Source organism: Calidris pugnax, unplaced genomic scaffold (genome assembly GCF_001431845.1).
Source record: "Calidris pugnax isolate Ruff unplaced genomic scaffold, ASM143184v1 scaffold41, whole genome shotgun sequence".
NCBI lineage: Eukaryota > Metazoa > Chordata > Aves > Charadriiformes > Scolopacidae > Calidris > Calidris pugnax.
Genome location: NW_015094509.1, coordinates 1,849,935 through 1,857,726, shown reverse-complemented (window position 1 = coordinate 1,857,726; position 7,792 = coordinate 1,849,935).

Here is a 7,792-nt window from a genome sequence, read left to right as displayed (position 1 = left end):
CCTGGAAATCCTTGAAAGCTTGATTTCTTTGTGGGGAATCATCTCTGGACAAACTTTCTTGACCCTTCTCTTTGCCTTCCTCCTCTTTTGGAGTGATTAGTGTTTTGATTAGTCTATTGATTTGTGTGACAGCAGTATCTCTGTAAGCTAACAGTTTCATTTAATTTACTGTCCTAGACTGACTTGGGAGTAGGAGCAAATATCTCTTAACAGGATTTACTCAGCTCAAGCAGCATTAAAAGTCATTCAAGGACATAATCAGATAAAATCTCAAAGTCCGTACTATTATAATGGGAACTTCAGCGGTCATAATACTTTAAAGGTAGATGCATTATCTACATTATAATAGAAAAAAATAAGCCAGGCAGTGCAGTTGGTTTGTTAGTGAATTGCTCCTGGTTCATTGCGTACACAGTTGCAGAATCATACAATCATAGAATTGCCCAGGCCGGAAGGGACCTCCAAAGGCCATCTAGTCCGACCCCCCCGCAGTCAGCAGGGACACCCCCAACTAGACCAGGTTGCCCAGGGCCTCATCGAGCCTCTCCTTGAATATCTCCAGGGAAGGGGCCTCAACCACCTCCCTGGGCAACCTGTTCCAGTGCTCCACCACCCTCACAGTGAAGAACCCTCTCCTCATCTCCAGTCTAATTCTCCCTCTTGCCTCCCTGTCTCATGAGGTTAAGAGCAGTGCAGAAATATTCAAGCCCTGTGTCTTTGACTGATTTGCAGTCCTGGCAAGATGCAGTTCAGGGTCCCTTTGCCAGTGAGGGCCATGGCTCCAAATCAGCTTGGGAGCGTGGCAGGAATTACTGCTGCCCGGCTGGCTCTGTGGTGTACGGGCAGGTACCGGCCACGCTTCAGCTGGAATGGGACACCTCAAGTACACCCATCCACAGGGTTGGATGGGTGACTTGTAAAATGCTGGACTGCAAAGGAATAGGTAATGTGTCTTGTTTGATGTTGCAGACATCAATTGCAACACAACTTGGGTTGTGTTTTTGAACGCCAGACAGGCAGTGATAGCCAGCTGCTGTGCCATCAGCACTCCTATGTTAGGGCTTATCTTCTGACGTTTGGGTGGGCTTGCCAAAATTCTGCAGTGGGTGAGATCTTGCAGATGAATAAATCGTGTTGTCTTTTTTATTATGGCATCATCTGCTTGGATCAGCTACATAACTGGCTCAATGTATATTGTCAGCATCTAAGTACCTCGTGGACAGGCTGGGTCTCTGAAGGGTTTTGTGGCAAAAAGCATCATTAGTCTAAAGGTGTGATTGGACCCAGTGGGGAAGGGGGATCAGGAGTTCCACTTTACTCTGCTTCTTCCACTTTGCTCTGGTGAGACCTCACCTGGAGTATTGTGTGCAGGTCTGGAGCCCTCAATATAAGAAGGACATGGACCTGATGGAGAGGGTCCAGAGGAGGGCCACAAGGATGATCAGGGGGTTGGAGCACCTCTGCTACGAGGACAGGCTGAGGGAGCTGGGGTTGTTCAGCCTGGAGAAGAGGAGGCTCCGGGGAGACCTAATAGCGGCCTTCCAGTACCTGAAGGGAGCCTACAGGAAGGCTGGGGAGAGCCTGTTTAGAAAGGCCTGCAGTGACAGGACGAGGGGAAATGGCTTCAAGCTGGAGGGGAGCAGATTTAGATTGAAGATGAGGAGAGGGTTCTTCACTGTGAGGGTGGTGGAGCACTGGGACAGGTTGCCCAGGGAGGTGGTTGAGGCCCCTTCCCTGGAGATATTCAAGGGGAGGCTCGACGAGGCCCTGGGCAACCTGGTCTAGTTGGGGGTGTCCCTGCTGACTGTGGGGAGGTCGGACTAGATGGCCTTTGGAGGTCCCTTCCAGCCTGGGCAATTCTATGATTCTATGATGATTCTATGTTCTTATGACCTGAGAGATTTCTGGGGCATATTTATTGTATCAGCACACTTCTGCTGCTGGCTAGGCAAGGTTTTACAGTTTCATGGACATCTCACACTATCTTCTCAGATAAGCCAAGAGCAAAAATGTTAATAGGATTTCTACACAGCTTGCTACTTGCAGTTGCTTTTGTTGGAAAAATCACACTTTAAGTGTTATGCAGTTACACTTCTTTGACAGTACCAGTCTAAACCTTAAACTTAGTCAAGGCCTGAGAAGGGAAGAGAGTATCAACCTGGTGGTTGCCATCATCATGTTGAATTATGAAGCAAAAAGCTTATCTGTGTCATGGATAACTGAGTAAGGAGCCAGACTACAGCAGGAGCTTAATCACACAACCAGTAACTTGTGTGTGGAATTTCTGGCAAAAAAAAGAAGCAAAAAGCTTATCTGTGTCATGGATAACTGAGTAAGGAGCCAGACTACAGCAGGAGCTTAATCACACAACCAGTAACTTGTGTGTGGAATTTCTGGAAAAAAAAAGAAAAAAAAAAAAGTACATTTTTACAGCTTTGCAGTTTCCAAGAACATGATGTGACTGCAACGAGCTGTGAGACTTAAAAAATTGGAAAGGTTTGTGCTTCTCAGGAGGAGCCACTCAAAAGTACCTGGTGTCCCAGGAACTTGTGCGTAGCTACTTGTGTTTGGTCAAAGTGTGTACAATAAGGGCTAGATTCAGCTCTAAGTTTTCAAATTAATTGCCCTATTTTAATATGCCTTTAGTGGAGGCATGTAATTCTTTCTCAAGTTGCAATAAGCTTAAAGTTGGGTTTGAGGATGAAAAGGATAAGTTTGAAGCCTGGGTTCTTGTCCATTTTTGTAGCTTGCTGAGACGTCTCTAGGCTAGTATCGAGTACCTTCAGTTGACTTCTGATAAATTTTTTTCAGTCTGTTTTAAGCTGGTTGATGTTTTGAACCTAGAGGAGGGCAGGGTAACCCAATGAGGGGATTAGGCAAAGAAAAAAAATGTGTCCAAACAACCTGGCAAAAGGTTGGCTGCCAGGCTTCCATATGAAGGCTGCCACTGAGCAGTGTGTGTATGTGTAACAACACAAGTCAAAATGATGCTTCCATGAAGTCCCATCAAATCTGCAGTGAGGTTGCCAGGGGTGAAGATATCTGAACACTGCTTGTGTTTAGAAAGTTGGGTGGGATCTTAGGAGAGCACAGGCAGCATAGCTATTTCCTTCATTAATGATAGGGATGTTTGGAGTGGAATTATGTCAACAGGAGGAGGCTGTTTTGACAAGATGGAGCTTTTCATGCTTTGTCTTCTGATGGTAAACTTAGCAGTGCTTCTGACAATTGTGACTCCAGTTGGTGTTACGTGTGCGTCCTTTGTGGGAGCCCGCCTGCAGATTACGGTGCTGTGACTATTTCTGGGTCACTTGTACAACAACATTAAAAATGACTGTGTCCAGAATGCAGAAGTGACTCTCCTAGTGCTTTTGAAGGCAAGCTGACACCTCTAGCTGGACCAACACGTGGTTGGAAGTTTTTTTGACAGCTTTTGTCTGGACTGAGGAGCTTTGCTAGGAGAACCTGAGAGCAAGCACTAGGGAAAGTTGCTGGAGTAATAAAGGAAGCTACACCGGAGTGGGTACAGAATAAATTGAGGAGTTTGAGAAGGGAATTCAAAGATTTACCATCAGCCGAGTTTCCCTGGGCTCTGTTTGATCAATAGATTAAAGGGCAAGAGGAGGAGAGGCTCCTGCTTATAAGGTAGCTTTAGCAGAGTGACGCTGAGCTAATTCTTTCCCTGGGCTCTGTTTGATCAATAGATTACTGGACAAGAGGAGGAGAGGCTCCTGCTTGTAAGGTAGCTTTAGCAGAGTGACACTGAGCTAATTTGTCTACTTCAAGCTTTTATTTGTATACAAGAGTGAGCTCCTCCTGCTGCAGAGGCATACGTTCACTTCCCTCCTGGGGAAGGGGGGATCAGGGAGAAATGGATGGCTTTCTAAAACATATTTGCCAAGAGCTTCTTCCGTGTTTAAGGTCTGGAATCACATGTCAGGCTCAAGAAGTTGCTTGTTCATTGATCTTGTAATCAAAATGTCAGTCCCTTTTATGCAAATTCAGGATGTTATTGCCCTAGAATCTGGCCCAACTGGACTGGTCGGCTACTTTTTTCCTGCAAACTTCTTCCAGCTGAAATCAGAATAATCTCTCGTGCTGTAAATGCTCTTACCTTGCTTGTCAGCTGGCATTATACTGCTGGACATTGGGGAGATGCCTGGAAGTGCCAAGTCTCCTGTGAAATCTCTGACCAGAAAGTATGGGAGAAAATTTAACTTTATTCTGGTAGCAGGTAGGTATTTGCAAATCTAATTGACAAGGTGACAATTGACAAAAATCTAATCCAATTGACAAGAGCTGGCCACCAGGACTCCTCATGTTCCTGAGCAGGCTCTCCAGGGTTGCAGGCCTTGGAGGATTTGAGCGAGCAGCCTATGACTTCGTACAACCATCGTCTTAATCATAGAATGGTTGAGGTGGGAAGGGACATCTAGAAGTCATCTGGTCCAACTCCACTACTCAAGCAGGGCCACCTAGAGCTGGTTGCCCAGGACCATGTCCAGATGGCTTCTGAATATCTCCAGGGATGGATTTTATTAAGTACTTGCCCAAAGCCCCGTTGCTTGCGTCAAATTGTGTGCTGCTTGGTAGCTTAGGTGCTTCTGTCCTTGGCAGTAAATGGTCCAAATTCTGTGCTACCCCACGTCCAGGGACGAATTTCTTTAGAGAATGGCAGCATAACTTGGATAAGTGGCTGAAGTCAAATAACTAAACGCATTCCTCTAAAATCTACCTAACGGTGGTTTGTCTCTGTTAATCTCACCTGGAAATGTTCCTCTGTGTTTGCAGAGTTGGGCCTGGCTTCTCCAAAGTCAGTGCCTGATCACTGGTTCTGGGGTGCTGGCTACTGCGTCCTTTGTCCTGGACTCTTCCCATAGGCTTGGAAACACTTTTCACCTGCTCTTACTGGAGTTGACAAATGTGACTGCTGTGACCTCTGTTTGAGACACAAAGCTTTGCCCCAAGTCAGGGATTTCTGCCTAACAAGAATCTTGTAAGTGCTGGAGGAGATGTCTTCAAAAGGTAGTGGAGAACTTACAAGAATCTTGTAAGTGCTGGAGGAGATGTCTTCAAAAGGTAGTGGAGAACCTGCACAAATACGGAGACTTCTGTCTGCTGCGAGTGGGTTAAGAGTCTTGCTGTGGTGTCAGCTTGTCTAGCGGCAAAACATGCCGGAGCGTGGATCTACTCCCTCACAAGATCTCAGGAAATTAGTCTGAGTTTATAATTGGATTGGGAGGAGGGGAGAACAGAACTGCTGCCTTCGCAAAGACATGTGTCAGCTGTCTGAAATGCTGTAGGCTGAGAATTTGGTTTCAGAAAAGAGCAATACTGGCAAGCTCGTAATCCTTAACTGTAACGCTCAGTAGTGTTTGTGTTGCAGGATGGTACATCTCGGGAGAATGCTGATCATTTTAAAAGGGTTTTGTCTGTTTGGTGGTGTTCTTTTTGTTTTTTTTTGATTTTGTTGTGTTTTGGTGTTTGTTTGTTTTTTTTAAATATAAGTACACGAAGGCAGCATTTAGTCTTAAGAAAACGATGGAGCAGATATTTCTATACAAAGAACCACAGTGCACAGCGCTGTTGCATCAGGGAGAGCTGGTCCAGAGAGAGCCTGTGAGGGGAGGCTGAAGTAACAAGATGAATATGGTGGTGTTGAGTTCTTCTGCTAGAAGACAGCAAATGCCTGAACCCTTAAGCCCCGGCCTGCTGACCGTTGCTGCTGGAGCTGCAGGAGCCTGTACTCATACTGCTCACTAACTCTTACAGCTGTGTGGTGCCATTTGTGTCCTGCACAAACCCCAGGGGCTGAAGAGGTGTCTGCTGGTAAAGGCTGGGAGAGAGCCCAGGGTGGGAATAGGAGCACTAACTTAAGGCTTGCTTTCTGTTTGGGTTTCTGTATTTATTGCTTCATGACACGTTTCTCTTAATGCAGTTTTAAGGCCTTGGGTCAGGTGCTGAAAGGCTTTACTTGTCTGTAAACTGGTAAGACTTTGAAGATCAAATTGATGCTACAGAACCTAGATTGGCTTAAGATGCTTAACTAGCTTTATAGTTCTTAAAATGGCTTATGCCCTTTAAAACTTAGTTGGAGTGGGAAGAGGAGCCTGACTGTTGTTGCCTGATTGGGATCTACCTGGGAATGACTGGGGTGGGGGAAGACCTGGCTGGAAGTCTGTACCCCAGCTGCAGTTACTGGGAGGCTCCCTGTTAGCAGGTGGCAGAAGATGCAAATTCAAACCAGGTATAGGCTGAGCAGGCAGTTGAATCTTAACAATCAACATTGAAATAAAAGATTTCATCTTTTTGCTGTACCCCCAGAATAGCAAGTGCCTCTTTTGCAATAACTCTTGCCCTCACCTTCCCCCATCCTCTTTTGTTTGCTGAATTAAGTGCTGGAGCCATGGTAGCCTTGCCAGAAGTATGGGCTGTGATGCACAGATTTGGCATCTCTGTGCTTAAACAGGATACAAACATGGGACGTCCCAAGATGCTGAAGGTGCCTCTGTAGCAGCAGAACCCTAGTTTGATTAGGCACAGATCTTGTGGATTGGTTATTTAGGTGGCTTTATCCAAAGTATTGTTTGGATCTTGTCCTAGGATAGGCTCTGCATTCCTCCAATCCTGAGGCGTTAATGGTGGCCCTTCCATTTTGAACTTCACTCTTTGTATGAAACACTAATGAATATATAGCTTAGTTTCTTCAAAGCCCAGAGGTGGCATTCAGTCATACTTGAGCTGGGTTTGGTTTATTTAGGGAGAGAGTGAGCTAACTTTTTCATCTGTAAACAAACTGTTGTTCTGCTAGACCTAAATCTGGGAAAAGCAGCTTCTCTGCAAGGCTACCATAACATCTTATCCTCAATTAGTGAGCAACAAGGTAGAAGTCCTGTAATACTATATTGCCTTACTTAAATTGCTGCTAGAGCCTTGGGCAGAGGTGGGAGCTGCAGACCTGGGTAGCAGGTGGTATCTGAAGAAAGAACAAAACCTGAGGCTAGGCAGGCAAATAACTGGTTAACTGTGTTTGCTCAAACTTCACAGATTTTCTAGCTATGCAGGAAGTTCCCTCCCGTATAATTCCTGACGTGCACAGATTGTTGATGCTAAATAGTTACCTGGGAAAACTCTAAGCACACTCTGTAACATTAACAGAGGAAATTAATGGTAGGAGTTGTGATGGTCATGGCTTGCTGAGCCTTCCTGAGCCGCTGTGTGACATTAAGTTGAACTTGTCAGTAATTGTTTGACAGAAGTTATCTGCTTTCGTGCCAGTCTCTCAAACACCAGCTTCTAAAATGGCACTTAATTTGAACTTGTCAGTAATTGTTTGACAGAAGTTACCTGCTTTTGTGCCAGTCTCTTAAACACCAGCTTCTAAAATGGCGCTTAAGTACCAACCTTTTAGTTATCCTGAATTGTCAAGGGCAAATGAGCACTTGTTCTGGACCAGCAAATCTGCAGTTTGAATCTCTTGCACAGTGAGCAAAGCCCCACTGCTACTTAGGCAGGCAAATAACTGGTTAACTGTGTTTGCTCAAACTTCACAGATTTTCTAGCTATGCAGGAAGTTCCCTCCTGTATAATTCCTGACGTGCACAGATTGTTGATGCTAAATAGTTACCTGGGAAAACTCTAAGCACACTCTGTAACATTAACAGAGGAAATTAATGGTAGGAGTTGTGATGGTCATGGCTTGCTGAGCCTTCCTGAGCCGCTGTGTGACATTAAGTTGAACTTGTCAGTAATTGTTTGACAGAAGTTACCTGCTTTTGTGCCAGTCTCTTAA